At 39.5% G+C, this 26,848-nt stretch overlaps 1 long non-coding RNA gene across 1 annotated transcript; it reads right to left on the bottom strand.

Annotated features, from left to right (window-relative positions):
- Window positions 1–393: 393 nt before the first annotated feature.
- Window positions 394–25,963, bottom strand: LOC132210860 (uncharacterized). The gene is made up of 4 exons (XR_009447055.1): window positions 25,900–25,963; window positions 25,715–25,771; window positions 25,495–25,607; window positions 394–491 (listed from the first exon to the last, which is right to left on the bottom strand). It is a non-coding gene; the product is annotated as an uncharacterized LOC132210860 (long non-coding RNA).
- Window positions 25,964–26,848: the final 885 nt, after the last annotated feature.

Here is a 26,848-nt window from a genome sequence, read left to right as displayed (position 1 = left end):
AGAATGCAAACAATTGAGCATTAACAATTGCACTACATATTGCATTGTTTATATTTACAAATGCCTATGTTTCAAAAACGACGTACTGACAATGGTAAAACCACACACTTGGCAACATCTTAATATTAAATATCCCATCCTTATTTTCAAATCATTGGCTTTCTCGACAATCAAAAGGGGAGGCGATGCCCTAGTGGTATTATCACTAGACTGTTAACCCAGAGATCCAGATAATGTTCTGGGGACTGGGGTTCGAATCCCACCACGGCAGATGGTGGAATTTGAATTCCATGAATATCTGGAATTCAGAATCCATGAATACATTACCGATTGTTGGAAAAACCCTCTGTCTCACTAATGTCCTTTAGGGAAGGAAACTGCCATCCTTACCTGGTTGACTCCTGGTCCGCAGCAATGTGGTTGATTCTTATCTGCCATCTGGGCAATTAGGAATGGGCAATAAATGCTGCCTGGCCAGCGATGTCCTCATCCTGTGAATGGATAAAGGAAAAAAAAACTCCATCTCTGCATTCTCCCAAGATGTTTGTGCAGTTCTAATTCTGACCTCTTTCATATTCACAACTTTTATTGCTCCCTAATGGACAATTGCACCTTAAGATGCCCAAGCCTGTCTGTTTTGTCGTGTGGTTTTATGTCCCAATCCTTGAGTTTGGGTCCAAGACAGATTGGTCAAGAAGAAGGCAAAGTCAAGAGCTGTCTTCAGACTTAAGTGTCTTTATAACACTATTTAAAACTAAATGCTACAGTGCATCATAATAAGAGATTTGTCCAGTTCAAATCTTACAATTACATCATTAAAAGACTATTCCATTAATTCAATTGCATAGTGCTAATCAGTCTACAACACATGCTTTGCCGCACTTCTTTCTTCTCCTACTTCTATCTAACTCTTCACTTACTGTGCGATTTATGCCCACTGAGGAGCAACACCATGACATTCTCACAGGGTTGCTTGAGGCTCCTAAAGCCCCTTCACAGTTGTCTCACTCTACTTCCCTCACATCGTTTACCTATATTTTTAACAAGTTTTTGATCACTTGTCTGAAATCTTATTATAATGTTCTTTGGCACTGAAGTGAGTTCAATAACATTCCTGGTTAAAAGAAATGCAGAGTTTAAAACAATGAAATTGCAGAATTTATTTTACCCATTTCACATTACGTACACATTTGGAATATTTCACTTACCATTAAGTATCATTGTAAGGTGATGGGAAAGTACCTCTGTTTGAAAAATTTCTTTTGAATCACAAATGACTGCTCTAAAACATATCAACATCAAGGCACAGATGGTTAAATCAAATCACAGTAGCTTCTTTCATTATAATTGTCTTTTGACACCTAGACACAATACTAACTAATAAAACCACTATGGCTCTTAAGTTACTAGAATGTTCTTGTAATAGTTAATTCAAACAGGACTAAACTACATTCAGTTTTGCCTGTTTCTGTTTCGCATTGTCCTTCAAATAGGGCCGTCATTGAAAACCTGCCCACAGCTATTAGGGGAGTTGAAGCAATGGTAGAAGAAGATGTGCGTTAATGAACCAGCAAATTATACTGAATTGTCACAGCCTCCAAATCCATTTTTCATGTGGATAAAATAAAACCCTGCTAAATCTATCAACTGAAGACAGACTGCAACCATATCGCAAAAACTCCTCCGTAATACCCAAAAATTGCAAGCTTAAATAAAACTGTTCTTACCATGTTAACCAACAGCTTCAACTATTAATTAAGTTAGTTTCTCCATGTTTAATGAGCTATTTCTAAAGAGTTTACTAAATAATCCCAGCATTTTACAAAGTTCTCAGAAAATTTCCAACGTAGTGCAGCTTTCCCTGGTAATGAAACTTCTAAAAAGAATTACCAGCTGGAAAACATTTAACCCATTTTTGATATATACAAGATTGAAAATACCGGAGTCTGTAAAATTCACCAGTAAAATGGGTGTTCCCACTGGCTTAGCATTCAACTTAGTATTCAAGTATTCAACTCATCCATTTCAAAGTATGATAAACAATGTATTACATAATGTCATTTAGAATTTGGATATTTGTTCTTCAATTCTGGCAGGATAATTTATTGTGTGAGGTCAGAAGGTTATTTCAAACAATGACTTAGAAATGTAATGTCCAGGAATGTGCACAATTCAATCAACTACTGGCTGGGTTTTGGTGGTGTTAATGGGCAAAATGTTGCAACAGACAGAGATAAACAGTTAAGAGGCCATTAATTCTGTCCAGAAGTATCAAGAGTTCAGTTTACAAGGGAGAATACTTTCATCCTAACAGGACGATCAAACTTTCAGTTCAAGGAACCCGTCAACTGAGTAGAAGTGGATTTAGTTTGTAAAGCTTCTAAGCTGTGAGAATCTGTAAAGGAGGTTTAAATTATTGGACTGAAAAGATTTAAGTCACTAGATTTTTAAAAAAGTTCATGGTAACAGAGTTAGAAAGAAGTTGTAAAATTGTTGCAGCAGTTCAATGAGGAGAATTGAAAAAGGGACAATAACGTAAGAAATTAAAGTTAAAGTAGAAGTGATATTTCTCTGGGATTGAGTATCTGTAAAGGACAGTGTTGGGAAATAGGTTGAATCTTTATTGTTTATATTAAGATTTTACTAAAGTGTCATATATGTATAGGTATTTTATTCTTTTGTGTAATAAATTTATGTTTGTTGCCTTATGAGAATATATTTCAGGGACTAGCTACCCTGGCAACCAACGGCAAAATTAAACTTATGAGCTATGAAGCCAGGTTTCATTCTTGAATTTGATTTTGCTAGTGGTACCATCAGCTGGAAACATGAGAAAAACATTCACATCCTTCACCTTGGCCATAAGAATTGACGTGTATGCAAAATTATCAGTCAGCCTAGGCTAAAGTGGTCATTGGAAGCAAGGGCACTAGAGTGTGAAAATAGCTACCAGTAGGCAAAATATCTTTCACTTATATTACGTTCTGTTAAAGAATTGAATGGAGTGTGACATTTTCAAAGATTTTACACTCATTGCCATTAGGACCGTGTATTGATAAAGATCAGTTTGGAGGCTGAACACTCCAAGATCCATAAAACAACTACATTAAGACAAATCTCCAAATTATACACAGATCAGCAATTCTTTTCTTTGAATGTTTTTGGAGGTTATATTTGTTCACTGCATTGGATTTCTCTTGTAGTATTTTGTATTCGCCAGATAACTCTGTTTCCAGGGCAGCAACCTCTGTTCTCTTGAATCAGCTGTTTTGAACGTAAGAAATTTGTTTGGTAATACAGAGTATTTATTTTCTTCACTCACTGTGAACCCTTTCCTTAAATGGCCCAGCCAGGAAACCACAAAGGGGAATCATAATCATACCATTCAAAGTCATGTACCCATACGCTGCAGCGTGCACACGCTCAATGAGCCAATATGTAGCTCAACATGTGCTTTGACATGTAACAGAGACATCTTGTATTAGAGGAAATTGCAACATGATTAGAATTGGCTTTTTTAAACCAGTATGTAATGCTTTAAAATAGGAAATATTTCCAGGGAATGATTTGCATTTTATAGCTCGAATAAATCTTTGCCAAGTCACAATAGGCATTCAGTCAACCAAATCTACTTGTTGTGATTGAATACATTTATCAACAATTTTATTAAAGAAGAATGCATCAGTCACAACAACAGAGACCTGTGACTTGCATTGTGCCACGGAATCCTGCACAAGTGATGTGGAAATTTATATATTGCGTTTGGTCATTTCCCTTCATACAGTCTTTTTAATTTGCTATATTAACTATTTGTAAAGCCGTTGCTCCACCATCTTAAGCATATTAATATACAATCCACATGAAAAAGTGCATTAAAATCTGTTTTGATGGCTACAGTTCAGTGTTAACACACTGTAAAGAGCTAAATAACCACAACTTGAACCAAAAAGAACTTGTTAAGAAAATTTGTAAAGAAAATTTGTGATGGAGACTTCTACTTCTTTCCAACACACATCAATCATTTTAAAGAAACACAGCAGTTACTTAAATTCTCATTTTAAAAAAGCCAAATGCTTTGGCATACTAAAGTTTGATTGTCCCATTTAGAGCCAAGTCATTGGGTTTGCCCCTTTTGTTCTTTGAATAAGGAAGGATCACTTCCAGGGACCAAAGCTGCTGTAGCCATTTCTTCATATCCTCTTCCAATCCCGATTCCTTCTACATTGACTTTAGAGAAAGTCTTCACAGTAATTCCATCTGCATCCCAATCTTTACTGTGCTACCAAATGCAATGTTAAACTCCGCTCTCATACCCCTCCAGCTGGAATGTCATGTGGAAGTTTGTTTCTTCATCAACAAAATAGAGAACATCCATTGGTTTGCCTCTGAAGCTTTCTATTCTGACCCTTTGTTAGCTCATGTTGCAAATGGTTACCTCTCTCCTTATATTGGCTTTGCCCATTTCACATCATGGCACCCAAAACTAGTTGCACAAAAGGCCCCCGTCAGTTTTAACTATCACTTAATTTCTTGTACACATTCAGGTCATTAAATACGGTGTCATCACAAAGCTCAATATTTACCTCACATCAATCCCTCATTGAAACCTGGCCTTCACATTTCTACATCTCTCAGCACCTAAACAAGCCTGACCAAAAACTCACAAGTGATCTTCTATGACTATCCACCATGACGTATTCTCCTTAAACAATTCATCTGATACAATCTGGGACATGGGCATTGCTGACTAGACTGGCATTTATTACCCAGCCCTAGTCACTCTTGAGAAGGAGGAATGTTAGCTGCCTTCCTGAACTGCTGCAGCCCATGTGCTGAAGGGATGAGGGTGTTGCTGGCCAGGCAACATTTATTGCCCATCCCAATAAGAGGCAATCACATTATTGTGGGTCTGGAGTCACTTGTAGGCCAGACCAGTTAACGAACCAGATGGGTTTTTCATCAATGGATTCATCTTTAGACTCTCAATTCCAGATATTTATTGAATTCAAATTCCACCATCTGCTGTGGTGGGATTTGAACTCGGGTGCCTGGAACGTTATCTGGATTAACAGTCCAGTCATAATACCACGAGGCCATCGCCTGCCCTGAAGGAATTAACAGTGTTTTCCCCGAGTCCCATTGGCTTTAATTTTTCTAGGTCTCCTTGATGTCACTCAGTCAAATGCCACTTTGATGTCAAGAGCAGTCATGCTCACTTCTCCATTTTTGACAAGGTTGATAAAATTCTCCTTGATGCCTCTTTTTTGTCATCCAACTTCAGAGGAATAACTTCCAGTTTTACTTATTCAAGCATATCCTAAATATTTCTATCATTACATTCCCTTCTGGCATGATCAGTGTAGGAATCCCTCCTTGGATATTTATTTTCCTCATCCACAAGTGTTACTAACATGAGACTGACATTCACACGTATATGTGCTAGCAACAGACCGCTCCACGCTTCACAAACTCTTCCGAGTACATCAATGGTATCACACTATTTATCCAACAACCAGTCCTGGTCAGTCCGTCACTTCCTTCAGCTAAACACAGACAGGACAGAGGAGTTATTCTTCAGCTATTGGTTCTCTGATTCTCGCCAGCCATTGTTTCAGACTAAACAATAACTTTGATTAACTTTGAGCTGTAGTAAGCAAAGTTTCTGACTGAATAACATCTCCACAGAGGCTGCCTGCTTTCACCTTCATAACATTACCTGTCTCTGCTCCTACGAGACACAATCTGCTATTAAAATATTCCTAATCTTGTCACCTTTCAGACTGGATTACTCCAACGTTCCCTGGGTCAATGGTTTAGCTGCCACCCTTTATATAATCTTATCAAATGCTTTTCTGCTGCCTGTATCTTACTTCAATGCTAAATACCACTTACTAATCAGACTTAACCCATGCTTACTGACCTATACTGCCATCTGGTCCAACATGGCAACAGCCTTAAAATGATCATTCTTGGGTTACAACACTCTAGAGCTTTTCTTCGGCCCATCTCTAACCCTACAATCCCTCCAGCACTGTCCAGTTCAATACCTGTCTTTCTTTGCCCCATTTATTACAGTTCATGCCTTCAGCTGCTAAAATCTAACTTTCTCAAATCTCTGCCTTCTTAACAACCTTCTTTAAAATTAATCTCTTTAACCAGTTTGCCTTTGGCTTGGAAATGTTTTATTTCTCTTCTCAATTTTGAGATTTCTTGGGGCTTATCCTGACATTAAATACAAATTAGAAATACAAATTGTTATTGTTGTCACATAATGCTACATAGTGATCCTTTGAAAATAATGTTAGCTCTCTCAAATATTGTACGTTTTTCTTTTAACTATTCGGATGAACACCTCAGAAGCTTGTAAGCAAGTGTTCAGTCCCTAGTAACTGTATTGTCAGATTGTTCTGGACTCTGCGAATAAAGGCTGTATGCCCAGGGGTCAGCTCAATATGTGAGTAACACAAACAAATGGTACATCTATACAGCAGGAGCTTCACTGGGGCTTGGAACAACACTGAACAAGGTTGCTTCCAACCTAACAGGGGGTTTCAATGCATATTTACATCTTTCTTGAAATACATATGGTTTCTTAGTCTACAATCGTCACTCATCCTGACTAATTAAATATGTTACCTGATAATAAAATGTGAGGCTGGATGAACACAGCAGGCCAAGCAGCATCTCAGGAGCACAAAAGCTGACGTTTCAGGCCTAGACCCTTCATCAGAGCTAGGCCCGAAACGTCAGCTTTTGTGCTCCTGAGATGCTGCTGGGCCTGCTGTGTTCATCCAGCCTCACATTTTATTATCTTGGAATTCTCCAGCATCTGCAGTTCCCATTATCTCAAATATGTTACCTGTTTGATTTTGACCAATCAATATTACTGAATATTGTATCCCTCAATTCTTTCAGAACTCTTCAGTATTTTTCCATTTTGCTCACTTTTATTATGTTGGTTTGGTATCACTACTTTTTACTGCCTTAATTAGGCACATTTTATGCGTTGGCACCTGCTTGTAATTTTCACCTTATCATTCTACTTTTACATTAATGGTTTAATTTAGAACACAGTTATACCAAGTCAACTCATTTATATCTGGCCATTCCTACATTGGTTAGAACTTGTTGTACTAAATGTTTCCTCGTCACACTTTTTTGTTCGAATATACTTTGCTGTAAAGTTTATGCTGTTGTCTAACAGATAAGACCTGAGAACATGCATTACCACTGCCACAGAGGCTGGTCTTCAGCAGGAAAGTCTTAGAAAATGACACGGGGTGGGATCATGTTCAGTTTTTCCAGGTTGGAAATGTAAAAGAGGAAAATAGTTTGCGCAGCAATGGGAAGGACTGATGGAGTGTAGAAATAAACATTATAGGTTTCCTGTAACAACAAGCACAAATTAACAGTACGAGATGTGGACAAAAATGACACAATTGGATAATATAATCACGTGTATTAGATTTAACAGGATTGGATAATATAGCCATGTTTACTAAATTGGAAGATCAATTATTCAACTACGAGTGGGTAGAGGTAGTAGCAAATAAGTGTGCAATTTTTCTATTGGAAACTACTTTTTTTAAAATCAATAACCATTAGGAGGCTTATTATCTGTGCTACTAGTATAAAATCTGTGTGCTGGTAATAAATATTTGAGCTATATGCAATCTTTACATATGTACACCTCCCATACAGATACGAATAAATGTCTTAACAAAGAAACACAATCTTGTCTCGTTTGAGGGATAAAGAAAAAGGTTAAGACTGAACCGTACAAAAGTGCAATGGAGAAACCATCTGGGAGAAGTGGAAGGGCATTTAGGACATAAACTCCTTCCTTACTAATAGTGCAGGGCTTTCAACTTGGGATGCTCAATCTCGCTCACAAGTTTAAGATGAATACACAGTGAAAACAACTTCCCCAGCGAAGTTGAATTTGAAGGACTAAGAAGGGATTTGATCCTAAAACAAAAAGAGGTCCACCAAGGTCAGGGAAGAGGCTGCAATTCAAGACACTGCTCCTCTCAGAAAGGGCTGTCACTGCTTAAAGGCAAAATACTGCAGATCCTGGAAATCTGAAACAAACACAGAATGCTGGAGAAACTCAGCAGGTCTGGCAGAATCTACGGAGAGAGAAATCAAGTTTATGTTTTGAATCACGTATCGACTCTTTTTCACTGCTTACCAGTGATTGTCATTCCCTTGGAAGGTACTTCATCTGCTCATGTGCTATTGCTCACTGCTATTAGACTTCAGAACAGCACAGCAGCAGTTTGTAAAGCTTCAGTGCCAACTTCTGAGTGTCGAGACAGGAGCTCAACACCACTCGCTGCTCCAAAGGCTGCAGGAGCCTCCTTCTGCATCCACGTTCTGCAGCCACTTGTTCTCTCCGTAGGGCAAACAAGTAGCTAGTGAAATCCAGTAGGAAGCAAGTTAAGTCCTCAACAATTAGTCTACAAGCTGATGATAAGTGCTCTCAAAATGTCTCAGTACCAGTGCTTCAGGAGGCTTCGGCTGTTACAGCAGTTTATGGCTGACACCTGCAGCTCATGGAATGTATGATCTTCTTAGGGTTAGCTACTTCGTTGGTAATTTGAGGAGCCTGCTGGGGAAAGTAACGGAGCTCCAAGGCGTATGGATCTGAGGTGTACTATGCAGGAAATTATTGGGCAACTCAGAATGTAGAGAGTGGTATTGTGAAAGTGTAAAGCAAAGTAAATTTAGTGAATTCATTAAACGCAACACTTTTTTTTCATAAAATGATGAAGTTATAACATTCTTAATCATCAGTGGGTTATCATTACCTGCTAATAAAATGTGAGGCTGGATGAACACAGCAGGCCCAGCAGCATCTCAGGAGCACAAAAGCTAACGTTTCGGGCCTAGACCCTTCATCAGCTGTCTGCATTGAGTACTGGAAACTATGTACAACAGGCAGGCAACACTGTCTCATGAGTATCATATGCTCAACAATATTTATTTTATTTGTTTCAAAATGGTTCTTAGCCCCGAGCATCACTTTTTAAAAATGATCACCAATATGAAGTGGATAAGATTTCAGGCTGCCAAGATACAATGGAAGAATAAAAATTGATTATCTGACATATTGTGAGCTGCTTGGTTGTTCAAGATTAACACAGAGCTCAGGATTTCTAAATAGGGATAAAATGCAAATTATTCACACTTGGAAACAATGACCTGAGCTGCTGTACTGCCCGTTGATGAACTGTTAGTCTCAAGGACCCAGGGAGGTGTTCATTTTAAGTTTTTAATTCAAACATAGAATATAGGTGAGCATTTAGAGGTTGGTTGGCATACTTATATCTAGATTCAACGCCAAGTGATTCACATTTTCAGAGAGTCGGAAGCATACATGTCTCCGTGGGAACTAGCAGCAGGCGTTTCACAAATCTGTCGGTAATAATCTGAGAGTGAGATAAAGAGTGAGAGAGACTGTGTGTGTGCGTGTGTGTATGTGTGTGTGTGTATGTGTGTGTGTGAGAGAGAGAGAGATAGACTGAGTGAGTTAGTAATGTGAGAGAAAGTGTGTATGTGTGTGTGTGCTAGAGTGTGTGTGAGAGTACGTGTGAGAGAGTGTGCAAGTGAGAGTGTACGAGTGAGAGAGACGGTTAGAGAGTGTGTGTGCGCGCACGTTTCTGTGTGTGAGAGAGAGAGTGTGACAGTGTGGTGTGTGTGAGAGCGTGTGTGTGAGAGAGAGAGGGAGTGTATGAGAGTGTGTGTGTGAGTGTGTGTGCATGTGTGTGTGATGGAGAGAGAGTGTATGCGAGTGAGTGAGTGTGTGAGCGTGTGAAAGAGAAAGGGAGAGTGTGTGCCCATGAGAGAGAGTGCGTGTGTGTGTGTGTGAGTGAGGGAGAGAGAGAGTCTCTTATCACTTATCTTACAGAACGTGAGTGGAATCGCATACTTGGATTGAAGAATTTACATACATGAGGAGTTAATCAAATCTGATTAATTCACCTGGTATTGGCCAGGAGGGGAAGTTTCTGGGGTGACGCTCACTGTGGAAGTTAGTGTAAGGATTAGGTGGCTCACCAACTGGAAGATGAAAAAGCAAGACATTCAGACTTGAAAACAGCTTTAACCTGGTTCCTAGAAATTGACGTGTTCACTTAAAAGGACAAAGCATGACTGAGAGAGAAATTTTTAGTTATTTTAACTGTTAAATAAAAGATCTTTGTTGCAATTTAGAAACATTGTCAATTGAAAAAGTGTTTAGTCAAAGTTGATTTTTGTTTGTTTCTCATGGCAAAAAGTCTTAAAACCTAAAATTGTGCCACATGAGCCCTTCAGTCATTCATTGGACGCTCAAATTTATTCTAAAATGTCATTAGTTTCTACAAGGATTGCATAGTACATCAAATGCATATGGAATTCTGATCGAATATCCCCTTCAGGGATTGAAAAGGACACAAAAGCTAGTTGTGAAGGTGACGCAGCCACTGTCACTGCAGAATTCAGAATTATAAGACAAAGATAAATCACATTGTTTGTGATTTTGGAATTGAGATCTCTAATCTTCCATAGTGCTTTACATCGCAAGCTACAAAGGTTTATAGTTTCTTTACAGTACAAACTGTAGGCTCTGTAACTCAGTCATCCAGAGGACATTGATCTTGGATCAAGAGGAATAGATTTATGCTAATATCCATGGAGGATGAATTAATCCAACAGTACGTAACAACACACAAAGACATGACTTTGACTCAGGCGGAGAACTTTATTCATCAATGGATTCCCCCACTCAAAACAGCCTAGAATCCCATTCAACTAGTTTCAGATTATGCAATGAATGTCATAGATCATTGCATTTCATCTGTCTTTGTTTCCGTCTTAGAAAGTTATTGTAGTTTAATGTTCACAATCAACTAACAGCACAAATCCAAAAAAAAGCAAGCAACAAGTTCAATATTTTTTTTCATGTACACCTGGTCTTTGAGTTTTCTGCTTCTTAAGCATATAGAGTTGCTTTCATCTCAAGACAGTTATGGTGTTGCAACCTAATGCTCTGTACCTGCAGAAATGTCTCCAACTGAAGGAATCACATCAATCTTAGGCAGAACAAGCAAATACAAGAGCAAAAGCCTGAGGTATCATGGCAGGGTACAATAATAGCACTAAAAGATGAACTAGATCCAAGTGTACCTTCTACAGAGAGCAGTACATTATTCACAAATATTATCCTCCTGCATTTTAAATATCAATATCATGCCTGTATCCCAGCATTTGACTTTGGAGTGTGCCACATCATAGCCGTTATACACACTATGCTGCAGCACTTCTATATTTCAAAGTTGCTTCACTACCCTTTCCCAGATTCCTTGTTATTTTGGCATTTTACTCATTTTGTGGACACAAACTGTATCACTTTCTTACGATGCATCATTGAAGAGTGGAAAGGCTACATTCCCTGTGCTAGTTGGCACACAAGAGGTGGTCACTTACCATCAGGCAGATATGACATGAATGTATGTAAACAGATTCCAACTTTAGTTTGTTGTTTACAGTGCTAATATTATTTCAATAAGGCCTGCGTGCACCAACATGTCTTAAGTTACCAAATGGCAGCATTGTTCCCCACTCTATTGCAATTTCCACACAGGCAGAGACGCAAGGAAGGTCAAAAGAAGGAAGGAATTAATATTCATAAAGCACTTTGCACAGTTAAAACAGCCATTGAAGTCAAGTTGCTGTAAGAATGCGGCAGTCAATTTCAGCCCAGCAAGATCTAAACAGTAATGTGATAATGACCAGATTATCTGATTATTAATGATTTGCCTGAGGAATGAATATCTGGGAGAACCCCACTGCTCAGGAGAGTTGCTGATAGACTGTTAAAAACAGTAGTCTCTGATTTACCGATTGCTTTTCAGTTACAGTGAGCTACCTAGAGTCAAACATGATTTTCAATTTCATATGTAAAAGAAAATACGGAACATGCAAGATTTCTGAAGACTGTTTTTCCTTCTGTGAAATGTGGAATCACCAATTGAATGGAACATCCCAAATTAATTGGAATACTGTTGTTTGCTAGGCCATTAGAATGTACATAGAGTCATGTAGCACAGAAATAGATCCTTTGGTCCAATTTATCCCAGCTGACCACAATCCCAAACTAAACTAGAACAACCTGCCTGCACTTGGCCCATGTCCCTTGAAACTTTATTATTCATGTAATTACCTAAATGTCTTCTAAACGTTGTATCTGTAGCCGCATCCACCCCATATTCTGGATATTCATTCCACACAGGAACCACTCTCTGAGTAAAAAAAAAATGCCTTTCATGTCTTTTTTAAAATCTTTCTCCTCTTACCTTAAAAATGTGCTCCCAGTCTTGAAATCCATTGATGAGTCAATTGCATTCTTGCGGGTCCAATCAGCGCTGGGTCCGCTGCTTTTCAACATTTATATAAATGGTTTAGATGTGAATATTAGAGGTATAGTTAGTAAGTTTGCAGGTGACACCAAAACTGGTGGTGTAGTGGACAGTGAAGAAGGTTACTGCAGAGCACCACGGAACCGTGTTCAGATGGGCCAATAGCCAATAAGTGGCAGAAGGAGTTTAATTTAGATAAATAGGAGGTGTTGCATTTTGATAAGGCAAATCAGTAGAGGACTTATACAGTAAGCGTTCAGGTCCCGAGGAGTGTTGCCGAACAAAGAGGCCTAGTGGTGCAGGAGCATATTTCGTTGAAAGTGGAGTCACATATAGACCGAGTGGTGAAGAAAGCATTTGGCATGTTTGCCTTCATTGGTCTGTACATTGAGTGTAGGAGTTAGGATGTCATGTTGCAGCTGTACAGGTTAGGCCACTGTTAGAATATTGTGTTCAGCCCTGGTCTCCCTGCTATAGAAAAGGTGTTGTCAAACTTGAAAGGTTTCAGAAAAGATTTACAATGATGTTGCTGGGGTTTGAAGGTTTGAGCCATAGGGACTGGCTGCATGGGATTTAGCGTTTTTTTCCTTGGAGCATCAGAGGCTAAGGGGTGACCTTTACAGACATTTACAAAATCACAAGGAGCATAGATAGTGTGTCTAGCCATGGCCTTTTTCCCAGCATTGGGGAGGGCATAGGTTTAAGGTGAGAGGGGAAGGATTTAAAAGGGACCTGAGGGGCTACTTATTCACTCAGAGGTTGGTATATATGTGGAACGAGCTGCTAGGGGAAGTGGTGGAGGCTGCTACAATTACAACATTTAAAAGGTATCAGGATGTGTTTAGAGGGATGTGAGCCAAACGTTGGCAAAATGGAACTAGACATATTTAAGATATCTGGTTGGCATGGACAAGTTGGGCCAAAGGATCTGTTTCCATACTGATTCTCTGACTCTATAAAGCTGACTTCTTTTTCTGCAGAGAAATGAGTGAACCAGATGAGTCCTCATATAGGTAAACAGATAAAGGGATAATGGGGGGCAGGATTAGGGTATTGAGCTCAATGATCAGTCGCAATCATATTGAATGGCAAAGCAGGCTGGAATGCACCTATCTTCCTTGAGGTTTTCAGGTTCAAGATAGCTGTTGTAGTCACCACTGATGGCTAGTCTTCAATGTAAGATTTTATTTATGGAATTGAAGATACCCTGACTGCTGGAATGGATTTAAACCCATAACCTCAGTGTAATTTCATTACCTAACACACCGTACACCAAACAAATAAATTGTGTCAAAAATGTACGCAAATGTAAATAATGACTTTCCAAAGAAGAGAGGGGCATCTTATACACGCAGAAAGTTAACTGCAAATAAGGTCACAGATTTTAACAGTTCTTGGGTTGAGAGAAGGAAAAGACCTGAGTCTAACTGTTCCGCAGTTACCTTGTTTCTTTAACAGTGGCAATGTTTATAAATTTTGAGTTCACAGTGAATGGTGACTTTTCCAGAATTAACTATTGAATCCAGAATAAAAACCGAAAGGTCTGCGGGTGATGTAAATCAGAAACAAAAACAGAAGTTGTTGGAAAAGCTCAGTAGGTCTGGCAGCTTTTATGGAGAGAAAACAGAGTAATATTTCAAGTCAGGTGACCCTTCCTGAGAACTGATGGTAGCTAGGAAAATATGCAGAAGAAATGTTGGGGAGAGGGGGTAAAGAATAAATGATAGGTTGAGATAGAACACAAAAAAAATGAACAGAAGAGTAGTTGGACAGGCCAAGGAGTGGATAATGATCTCACGAGGAGGGTGAATAGCTACCATTGGGGATCATTAGTAGCTAACATTGGGTGTGTGTGTAATGTCAGACTATGAGATAAGAAGGCCTGGGGCAAGGACATGGGAGAGTTCAAAGCCTAAAGTTATTAAAGTCGATATTTAGTCTAAAAGTTTGCAGGGTCCCCAAGCGGAAAATGAGATATAGTTTTTCCAGCTTAGGCCAAGCTCCACTGAAACACTGCAGCAAGCCTGAGGCAGAGATGTCGGCCAGGGAACAGGGTGGTGCATTAAAGTGACAAGCAACTGAAAGCTCAGGGTCATTTTTGTAGGCAGAATGTAGATGTTCTGCGAAGCGGTCACCCAGTCTACGCTTCGCATCCTCAGTGTAGAGGAAACCACATCATGAGCAGGGAATGCGGTAGACTAGATTGTGGGAAGTGCAGGTTAAACACTGCTTCACCTGGAAAGTATGTTTGATCTCTTGGATACTGAGGTGGGAGGAATTAAATGGGCAGGTGTCACACCTTTGGTGGGTGCAGGAGAAGGTGTAGTGGGATGTCAGGGGCATGGAGATGTTGGTAGTGAAGGAGGAACAGACGAGGGTTGACAAGGGAGGGGGGGGAAATATGTGCCTGGTGGTAGCAGCTCACTGGAGGTGGCGGAAATGGTGGCTGATGATCCTCTGGACGTGGATGCTTGTTGAATGGTGTGTAAGGGCAAGGGGAAACCTATTACTGTTGCGGGAGGAAAGAGTGGGTGAGGGAGGAAGTGCAGAGGATGGGTTGGACCTAGTTGAGGATCTTGTCACCTACAATGCTGGGGAATCCTTGTTTGAGGAAGAAAGTGGACATTTCAGAGGCTCCCTTGTCAAACTTGACCACATTGGAACAAACACAACAGGGATGGAGGACCTGGGAGAGTAGAATAGAGACTTCACAGGAAGCAGGGTGTGAGGATTTATAGTCAAAAGGTAGTTGTGGGAGTTGATGGGTTTATAGGAGGATATTGGTGGCTAGTCTATGCCCAGAAATGCAAGCAGATATCGAGGAATGGAAGAAAGGAGTCTGAAATGGACTCGGTGAAGGTGACGGGAGGTGGAAATTGGAAGCGAAATTAATAAACCTTTCCAACTCCAGATGAGCAAGGGAGGCAGAACCAGTATTATCATCCATATAACGGAGAAAGAGTTCTGGGTGTGGGCCAGAAAAGGACTGGAACAAGGAATGTTCCCTGTACTGTATGAAGAGACAGGCATAACTGAGGCACATGCGCAAACACATGGCCACCGCCGACCTGAAGAAAATGAGATGAGTTAGAAGAGAAGTTGTTCAGGGTGAGGATAAGCTCGGCCAAGTGGAAAAGGATGGTGGTGAATGGAAAGTGTTCAGGCCTTTGTTCCAGGAAGAAGCGGAGTGCCCTGAGACCATCCTGGTGGGGGATAGATACGTAAAGGGATTGCATGTTATAAAAAAAAGAGGATGCGGCTGGAGCCTGTAAATTGGAAATTCTGAAACTGGAGTAAAGCATCTGAGGAACCACAGATGTACATGGCAGGGACTGGACCAGAGGCAAAAAAAAAACCAAGTTGAGATAGGTTGAGATGAGTTCTGTTGGGCAGGAGCAGGTTGAAACAGTGTGTCTGCCCGGACAATCCTGTTTGTAAATTTTTAGAAGGAGGTAGAAGCGAGCTGTGCAGGGGTGGGGGACTATCAACTTGGAGGCAGTGGGTGGGAGGTCAGCAGATGAAATGAGATTAGTGACCATAGTTGACACAATGGCCTGATGTTCCATCATGCGGTCATTGTCCAGGAGGAGATAGGAAGAGATATCTGAGAGCTGGTGCTCAGACTCTGCAATGTAGGGGTCAGCCTGCCAGACAACAACAGCCCCACCCTTATCGATAGGTTTAACTACGGTCAGGATTGGATCTAAAAGTGTGGAGTGCTGTCATTCCTGGGAAGATAGGTTGGAATGAGTGAGTGGGGGGGGCAGAAAAATTGAAGCAACCAATGTCACGTCAACATTTCATAATGAACAGATCGAGTGCAGGTAAAAAGGGGAGGGGTGATAGGGGGTGGGCCCAGATGGAGGCCTTGGAGATGGGCAAAAGCATCTGTGGGATGGGGAGAGTTCAACGTCATGTCATACCCTGAATTCATTAGGGTGAGGATGCAGAGGGATAAAAGTGAGCCCTTTGCTGGTACAGAACATTCAGCATTGGAGAGTGGAATGTTAGGGGGTGATGGTGAATAACCAACAGGAATTGGAGCTGGGAGGAAGAGAATGGAGTCAGAAGGAAGGGGAGGGGTGGAAGGTTCCAGAAGGCCATGGGTATCTCTTAGTTGTTGCATCATGTGTGCCTTGGTGCCTGAAAGGAAATATCAAGTTTCTTGTGGGCATAGTAAATGAGCCAAAGGATGAAGTGGAACTGGGGAGTGGTGCAGCTCTGAGTCAATTCCAAAGAAGAGTCATACCAGACTTGAAACATTAACTGCTTTTCTCCCCTGCTACCAGACCTGTTGAGATTCTCCAGCAAGTTTAGTTTTTAATAAGGATTTCCAGCATCTGCAGTCTTTTGCATTTATTGAGATGATTTTTCAAGCAACTTTTCTAACAGCGCTGGTTTCTGAGAATGAGCAAGTGAGAGGGTGAGTCAGAGCGAGATGGGTTGCCTGAGCTTGTCATATAGTCATGGCAGCCACCTTAAATCAGCATTGTTCTTTTAAAGAACAGTTTTTAATATCTGAGGATTTCATGAGCAAACTTAAATTATGGAAGCTTAAATACTGATAGTACATTTTCACTAGGACGACAACACTTCATAGGTGCATACGGTTACTAGATGCACCAAAAGTCCTTAGACAGCATCATCCTAACACACAAACACTCCCAACTAGAAGGAGAAGGGCAGCAGGTACAAGAGAAGTTTCTCTCTAAGCCACTCACCATTCTGACTTGGAAATATATCACCATTCCTTCAGTGTCACTGGGTCAAAACCCTCCCTTAAGGGCATTGTGGGTCAACCTTCAGCACATGGACTGTAGTAGTTCAAGAAGGAAGCTACCATCACCTTCTCAAGGGCAGCCAGGGATGGGTGAGAAATGCTGTTCAGTCAGCGGTGCCCACATCCACAAGAGGATAAAAATAGGTGCAGTTTGGTGTAATCTGTTATTCATGGAAGGATTGACTCTTTCCAAAGAAAGGGACAGATGTGACTAATGGTAACAGCTTCTGTATATTAACAGAGAGAGAACACTCCATGTTCATGCAATTTTGCTACAGAACTGCAGTACAACACTAATTGGGCCTACTAATAGTATACTTGATCTTGAACCAGTTAATGCTCAAAAACATTTTCAATATTCAATTGAGGCAATTAAAGTGATTGACACCACAGACACAGACTCACTTTGCCTCCTAAGGTACAATAAAGCTGATCTCTGCCATAATAATTGTGACGATTGCTGTAGCGTCAACCTTTGGTCAATTAAGACAAATCTAAAGTGCTTGTCTGAAAGATAGTGAGACCAATAAATTTGTGTTTCTGTCTGTGTAACTTGTGCCTGCCAAGTACCCAGGTCAATAGGTATCAAAATCATCAATGCATTTTGATAGCCCTTCAGAAAACAGCTATTTTTAAAGTTGCAGGTCCAAACCCCTTCTCTTCCAGATAAAATCACTTTCCAAATATCCATTGCAAAAATGAAATTCCTTTTTTAAAACAATAGTAATAGCAGTGAGTCAAAGTTATTGCTGGTATCTCACACTTCCTAATGTTTCAGTGAAATTAGGAATAAAACAGAGGAACTACTGATACATAAAATCTGTCAAATAAAAGCTTTAAGAATCATTACGGCTATTAAGTAGACTGATATATTCATGTTGAAGATTTATCACCAACGAAATGATGTTCAGCTAATTTTTCATCTGCCTAACTTGGATTCTTGTCTTTCCCCAAGACAGCTTAGGAACAGCAATAGACTATTCAGTCTCTCCAAGTTTATTCACTCTTCCAATTATTATATTCCTGGTCTATAACGTTAAACATAGAAGATAGGAGCAGGAGGAGGCCTTTCAGCTCTTATGGTCTGGTCTGCCATTCTTCACGAACATGGCCAATCATCCAACTCAACTGCCTAATCCTGCTTTCTCCCTGTAACTTTTGATCCCATTTTGCCCCAAGTGCTATATCTAGTTGCCTCTTGAGTACATTCAATATTTTGACATCAACTACTTCCTGTGGTGATGAATTCCACAGGCTCACTCCTCTTTGGGTGAAGAAGTGTCTTATCTCCATCCTAAATGGTCAACCCCGAATCCTCAGACTATGACCCCTGGTTCTGGACACACCCAGCATCAGAAACATCATCTCTGCATCTATCCTGTCCAGTCCTGTTAGATTTTTATAAGTGTCTTTGAGATGCCCCCTCATTTGTCCAAACTCCAGTGAAAACAATCCCAACCTAGTCATTCTCTCCTCATACGTCAGTTCCATCATTCCTGGAATCAGCCCGGTAAATCTTTGCTACACTCTTTTGAGGGCAACAGTTTCCTTCCTCAGAAAAGGATACCAAAATTGCACACAATATTTCGGGCATAGCCTCACCAAAGCCCTGTATAACTGCAAAAACATCTTCCTGCTCCTGTACTCGAAACCTCTCGAAATGAAGATCAACATACCATTCGCCTTCTTTACCACCTGTCGCACCTGCATGCTTACCTTCAGTGACTGGTGCATAAGGAAAACTAGGTCCTGCTGCACGCTCCTCTCTCCTGATTTACAGCCATTCAAGTAGTAATCTGCGTTCTCATTTTTACTTCCAAACTGATTAACCTCACATTTATCCAAATTATACTGCATCTGCCATTGATTTGCCCACTCACCTAACCTGTCAAGATCATGCCAAAGGATCTTTGCATCTTCGTCACAGTTCATCCTCCCATCCAACTTGGTATCATCTGCAAACTTTGACATGTTACATTTTGTTCCCTCATCCAGATCATTAATATATATTGGGAATAGCTAGGGTCCCAGCACTGTTATCTGTGGTACCCACTAGTTACTGCCTGCCAATTTTAAAAAGGACCCAATAATTCCTGCTCATTGTTTCCTCCCTGCCAACCAGTTTTCTATCCATTTCAATATACTTCCCCCAATCCCATGCACTTTTATCTTGCACAATAATCTCTTATGTGAGACTTTGTCAAACGCTTTCTGAAAATCCAAATATACCACATTTACTGACTCCCCTGTGCCAACTCTATTCATTATGTCTTCATAGGATTCCAACAGATTTGTCAAGTATGATTTGCCCTTCATAAATCCATGCTACCTCTGCCTGATTCTAAATGCTCCAATATAAAGCCCTTGATAATGGATTCAAAAATTTTCCTCACTACTGATGTTAGACTTACTGGTCTATAATTCCTTGCTTTATCTATATCTCCCTTTTTGAATGTTGGAGTGACATTAGCTATCCTCCAATGTGCAGGGACAGTTCCAGAGTCTATAGAATCCTGAAAGATGACCAACAATGCATCCACTATTCCAAGAGCCACTTCCTTAAGTACTCTGGGATGGAGATGATAAGGCCCTGGGGATTTCTCAGCACCATTTCTAAAATTGTTGTCCCACAATTCTTTGCTCTCACTAAACCTTGCATTCTCCAGCATTTCTGATATCTGATTTGAGTGCTGTTTTGTGAAGACAGAACCAAAGCATGCATTCTGTTGCTCAGCCATTTCTTTATCCACTATTATACATTCCCCAGTTTCTATCTATAGGGGACCTACATTTATCTTCACCAATCTCTTTCTCTTCAAATACCTATAGAAACTCAGTGTCAGTCTTTACGTTCCCTGCAAGCTTACTTTTGCCCTCTATTTTCCGCTTCTTAACTAATCCCTTGTTCCTTCTTTGCTGAATTCTAAACTGCTCTCAATCCTCACATTTATTATTTTTTCTTGTCCAATCCGAATGCTTTTTCCTTGGATCAGATACCATCTCTCATTTCCTTTGTAAACCATGGATTGGCCCTCTTATTTATTTTGCTTTTGTGCCAGACAGGAATAAACAGGTGTTGAGGTTTCCCCATGCCTTCCTTCAATGTTTGCCATTGTCTATCCACTGCTATCCCTTTAAGTAACTCTCCTCAATCTAGCACAGCCAACTCAAGCCTCATATCTTAATGGTTTCCTTTATTAAGATTCAGCCCTCTGGTCTCCAAATCAACTACCTCACTCTCCATCTTGATAAAAAAAATACTATCATGCTATGGTATCCCTTCTCCAAAGAGCCTTGCACAGCTAGATTGCCAATGATTCCTTTCCCATTACACAGTGTCCAGTATAAGATGACCTACTCTCTGGTTGGTTCCTCCACGTATTGGTTAATAAAACCATCCTGTATATACTCCAGAAATTCCTCCTCCTACAGCATTGTGGCTACTTTTATTTGCAAAATCTATGTGCAGATTAAAGTCACCCACGCTCATCGATATTCCATGATCACATGCATCTCCAATTTCCTGTTAATGCCATTCCCAACATTACCACTGCAGTTTCGGAGCCTATATATGACAACACAAATGCTTTTAGCCACTTGGCATTTCTCAACTCTACCCGTACTGACTCCACATTATCAGAACTATTGTCCTTTCTCACTGTTGTGTTAATTTTCTCTTTAACCAGCAATGCTGCTCTACCACCTTCTCCCTTTTGCTTGTACTGAATAGCCTGGGACATTCACTTTCCATCCCTGGTCACGCTGCAGCCATGTATCCATAATCCCAATTATATCTTTGCCGTTTATATCGATCTGCGCGAGTAGTCCATCCACTTTATTACAAATGCTCCGCGCATTAAAGCACAAAGCCTTTAAGACTGTCCTTTTAACAGTGTTAGCCTCACTCTCATTTTTCCCAATATAGCCCTGTTTAAGTTCTGGCCTTGGTTTCTCATTGACCAATAATAAATGTTGTTGAACATTGTAATCAGCGAACAAGTCTACTTCTGGGCTTATGATGGAGGGAGGTAATCGATGAAGCAGCTGAAGATGCTTAGGCCTAGGAAACTATCCTTGGGAACTCCTGCAGTGTTTATATCATTGGCTTTCAACAAAAATAGCCAGATGCTAGATTGGATTCCAATTTTTTGGTAAACATTCCCTCACCTCACCCACTCAAGGATATTCATTGACTTCAATTTTTGTTACGACTCCTTGATGCCACACTTGGTCAAATACAACTTTGATGTCAAGACCAGTCACTGTCACTTCATCTTTGGAATTCAGCTCTTTTGTCCACGATTAGAACAAAGCTGAACTGAGCGGGCCTCGGAGAAACCAAACTGAGTAGTGAGCCAGTTGGGTGCTGATCAAGTGCCACTTGAGAGTGCTCACTAAAACTTCCATCAATTGCTGGTAAAGTGATAAAATAGTAATTAGCAGGATCAGATGTTTTTTGTGACAGAAGTTACCCAAGCAATTTTCTGCATTGTCAAGTTAATGCCAGTACTAAAGAAGTATTGGAATAATTATGTAACAGTAAGAATATTGTCAGGGCTAATATGGCTTTGCTTTTTTTTGATATCATACAAAATTAATCAGTCAATTTGGATGACAGCGATATCTATGTTGCTGCTAATCTCAGGAGGAGGTAGAAATGGATCATCCACTGACATTTCTGGTTGAGGATGGTTAAACATGTATCAACCTCAACTTTTTCAGTGATCTATCACTGAAGACAAATATGTTTGTGAAACAGATAACAGGAACTGCAGATGCTAGGGAATCCGAGATAACAAGCTGTAGCGATAGTAGGAGCTGCTGATGCTGGAGAATTGGAGATAACACGGTGCAAAGCTGGATGAACACAGCAGGCCAAGCAGCATCAGAGGAGCAGGAAAATTTGATGTTTCAGGTCGAGAACATTCTTCAGAAAACGGGCTATTTTTGAAGAACATTCTCGACCCGAAACATCAAACTTTCCTGCTCCTCTGATGCTGCTTCGTCTGCAGTTTTCATCTAGCTTCACACCGTGTTATATCAAGGTGTAGAGCTGGATGAAGACAGCAGGCCAAGAAAAGCTGACGTTTTAGGCCTAGACCCTATTTTGCTTAGTTATTAAATTCCCCATCACCATTCACAACTGGATATGGTAGGAATACAGAACAGTTTGTATTGTGTTGACAAATCAACCAAAGAAATCAACTTGTTTCCTCTTTTTCTTTCTTCTTCGCCCTCCCTGCAAGAATATTTCTGACCCTATAGTTCAATTTTTGAAATGATTACAAAGGTTTTACAATGACAATAATATTGCCGTTCAGACTTTCACTGCATTTAAGGAGGACTAAAAGATTTTATTTTAAATTGTGTTGTACTGACAACACAGGATGACACCCCAGCTCAAAACAAGCTTGAGAGTTTTGATTCAGTAATGCCCAAATATGGTATCAAGGGACAAATCTCATCTTCTCTTGCATTTGCTGTGAAGTGCTAAATACTAAAATGTCATTCTGTGATGTATAAGCATATACAAATTCAGCCACAAAAGGTCAGAAATTATTTTGTCCAACCATTTATCGAAGGGTGCATGAAGGTATATGCTAAAGATCACAATGTGCTTGCCGAGGATCTGCAGCACTGGTAATATGCAACTTACATCTGAAAAAATGTGTTTGAAGATGAAGACTACATTTTACTTCTTCAGTTAATTAATTGGGCAACTGCAAAGGTTGTTTCATATCACATGGCCATATTTTAGCTCATTATGTTTGACACTATAGCCCAAGGGAGTAATGATAAATAATACAGAAGCTTAATGATACAGTGGTCAAAGTACTGCAATAAATTGCTAAGCACTGTTTTCTTTATGATTTCAGTCTACAGTTGTTAAACTGAGATCAAAAAGTTAGCCTTTATGTAAGTAAAATAGTAAAACAAAATTAAAACAGGAATTGAACAGAAAGGTGCACTTTAGAAGTAACTCAGGATGTTATAATTTTCCATTTATGCCATAAATTTATTTCTTAACTACTTTAGAGCAGGGATTATAATAAGGTTGGATGATCATTTAACACTTGCAGTTGAACTTTGTATACTTACACTTTGCAAAAAGTAACTTCGTAGTAATTAAACTGAGAATGCAGACAAAAATTGACTTTCACATTTTACTGCTCATTAATCAGTTAATATCATTGTTTAACTTTAACAATCACAAACATTTTAAAAAATATATAAAAACAAGGACTGTGATAATTCTGCTTCTGTGACGGTAACAGATTCATATTGCAGTCACAGAAATGACTTGCTACAATTTGTAGATGAAATTTATCAAATTGATGGAAGAGACATGCATGACAAGTTTAAATCAACTTTATAACAGAAGGGTAAAACTAAATTTTAAGAGTTAATGTTCAGTGGAACCATTTTTCTTTGGTTCAGGATGGGGGCATTGCTGAAAACAAGTTTGCATTCATAATGACACCGTGATAGACCTCCTCCTTGACTGCTGTATTCCAACTTGATGGTGCTCCCATTACAATGTTCGAGGCTGAGCTGGGAACTGGAATTCCAATATTTCGATCCAACTAATTCCACCACTAGCACTACAAAAGAAAATATTTCTAAGCCTGCATAATTTTAGTGGCATTATGTGTGTGCTCAACTGATTTTAATATTTTCACTAGTGTTTAATTTTTGAATCAGTAAATTGGTGTTTTAAATGCATAAATATATTTTGCCACTGTGGATTTTATTGCCATTTTTTTGAAGAAATAAATGGCAGAGAGAATTGCATAATTAATCAGTGACTAAATTGAAGAATCTAGTGGTAATTATCCTGAAAATTGCATTGTTTAAAATTGTTTTTCCCAGTTTCCTCTGGGATATTCATGAAGGATGTTGTTGGTATGTCATTCCCTTGACAACTTCAGGAAAGATACTAATGTAGGCAAGAATAATAAACTGTCTCCCAACTGTGCAGTTTTAAGCTCAGTCAATGCTACCTCATTAGAACACACATCTACGTCATTGTACATAAGCTTGGGCAAAGTGTACTTGTGCTGGTCAATTATGAAATTGATTGATTTAAAACTGTAATTCCTTTACCAGCTGCTTGACGCTTCATTTGTTTGTTTCAGCTGCCTATTTTTCTTTAAATAAATCACAAGTAATCGATGCAACACATTTTAATCTGTGAGGAGCTTTAACAGAATTATGGAATTAACAGTAGGTAGCGTGCAGGATTAATGCACAACAAAGTACCAATTATATTATGTGTTTAACTTTCAGTCAACTACTTTCTACGGTTTTGCATTGCCTTATTACTAAATATTCTGAATGTGGTTTATTTTGGAGAGTTCAACACATTTTAATGTGTAATGTTGCAGTTTTTCAACACCAGATGGAAAGCTGTTGCTTTTTCTTTTCTGAGTTGATATTGGTCAGATGACACTGTGCTAATCTTGTAGTTGTGATACTAGAAGTGAAATAGACTTTACAAAACCCACATTAAATAAAATAGCCATCTTCAATGCGTAAACAGAAATTTTTAGAGAAACTCAGCAGCTCTGGCTACATCTGCAGTGAAAGGAACAGCGTTAATGTTTTGAGTCTGGTATGGTTCTTTTTTCAGAACTGAAATAATGGGGTATGCCACAAGAGAAACAGGGAGGATACAGTAGAACTTAAAAAGGTAAAAAGCTATCTTCAATGACTTTTTTGTCAGAGAAAAAGCAATAAATTGGTATTCAAATATAATGCTTTAATTTGGTTCTTTGGCCAACATAATTCAATTGAGAAAGGGCATTAATGACTGAGTACGCTACTAAAATTTTAAGTGAAGTATGGAAGCTGGATTGTTATTTCTAGAATTATTTTTGTGTTCTCTCATTCTTATAAAATGCCATCAAAAATGCTACAGTTCATCACTGCTGAACCGATTTCAAATTCAGAGAGGAGCAATATGGTAAATCCTTCACCTGGGAGTTTGTGAAGATCTTGCATTATCCGTGGTATTTCCTAAGCCGTCCCAGGAGTTTACCAGATGACATACTTGCCCATCTACTTGCAGACCTTGTATTTGCTCAGCAGTTGTAGATCGTCATACTTAATCCCAGCCCAAACACTTCTGGCTTACATTCTTACTATCCCATTTCATTCCCACCAGAAGAAGAGATCTTTATTCCATTAGCAATACCTCAAGTCATCAACTTTTTATTATACAATATAGTATATAAAACTCATCGTAAATGAGATTTCTTACAATAGTCGTTTGGCTCAGTAATGTCCTCTTAGGAAAGAAACTGTCATCCTTACCTGGTCTGGCCTTCATGTGACTCCAGACCAACAGCAATGTGGTTGATACTTAATTGCCCTCTGGGCAATTAGGGATGGGCAATAAATGCTGTCTAGCTAGCAACAGCTTTTTCCTGTGAATGAATAAAGAAAAACAGATTGCATGTTAAATCACATCCATTCGTGTAAATAGCCAAAAGCTTAATCAAGACAGCCCAATCCTGTATAATATTTCAAATACCTTGTTCAAATGTTTGCTCCATTTCCATCTTGGAGATCCCTCTTTGTAATTTCTGTACTTACATAGAAGAGAACATACAAAGTAAACAGATAAGTAACGAGGCAGTTATCCTCATTTTCATTATGCTATTTTCTTCATTGGTGCAGGTTTATTTTTAAAAGGATTATGCTTTATTTCAAACATACTGTTTAACTCTCATCTTCCCACTGTACAGTTTTCTCCCCTGATATGGTAATGCTGTGAGGGAAGTGGTAGGTTGTTGTCTCCAATGGAAGCAGATACAAGCTAAACCAGCAAGTCATTCTTTATCTAGCAAAACAGATTACTCCATGTGACTAATCTCATTGTAGACACTTTGCACTATGCTTATTAAACTCTGTATTTGTGTGACCAGAGTAAATTAGAACTCTGGCATGCACTGAGAGTTTTTTCATAATAAGCATTTGCTAGGAAAAATGTCAGTAGAAATTTAAATCAAAATATAGTATTGTTGAGGCAGCCAGGGTCATCCTAAAAACACCTTCAATAGTCACTGGGAACACGTTCCACAAAAGATTGCTGACTTTGCAAAGCTTTTCGATCCAACTGTCAAATGCAAACTGCACGTAAATGAAATTGCTGTTGTGGAGCACATTCTAGAGAAGATCAGAAGCTGGACAGACAAAGAATTGGGAATATAACTAAAAGCACAAGCAGAAAGGTCAGCTTTATAAGATCTTACAAAAATGGGTGGGGGTGGGAATGCAGGGAGAGAAAAGACATAGCAGGAACAAGATTTAGGGTGAACATTTCATAAAACAAACCTGAAGTGGCCACTAACATTAATCATGCAGCAGTGTGAAATACAAGAGCAAAGGTGCACTGGAGACTATACCTGGACGGCTTTACACCAACAGCCCCCAGCAAACAGTATTCATAATTCACAGGGCTGATGACTACTCATCATTGAAAACAGCAGAAGCTCACCTTACAATATTTTCTCAATAGCAAATGTTCACTTGGTTTCACAATAAGTACTTTTACATTACTGCTAAGCTAAAGAAGCCACAAACTAAATTTTGATCAATTTATTAAAATAATGCGCTGCGTCAAATGGTGTCCCCATTGGCTGTTTTGAAGAAAGATTCCCCTATT

The sequence above is a fragment of the Stegostoma tigrinum genome, chromosome 22 (genome assembly GCF_030684315.1).
Source record: "Stegostoma tigrinum isolate sSteTig4 chromosome 22, sSteTig4.hap1, whole genome shotgun sequence".
Classification (NCBI taxonomy): Eukaryota; Metazoa; Chordata; class Chondrichthyes; order Orectolobiformes; family Stegostomatidae; genus Stegostoma; species Stegostoma tigrinum.
The sequence above is the reverse complement of the archived record's forward strand: the minus strand, read 5'-3'. Positions and strand labels throughout refer to the sequence as shown.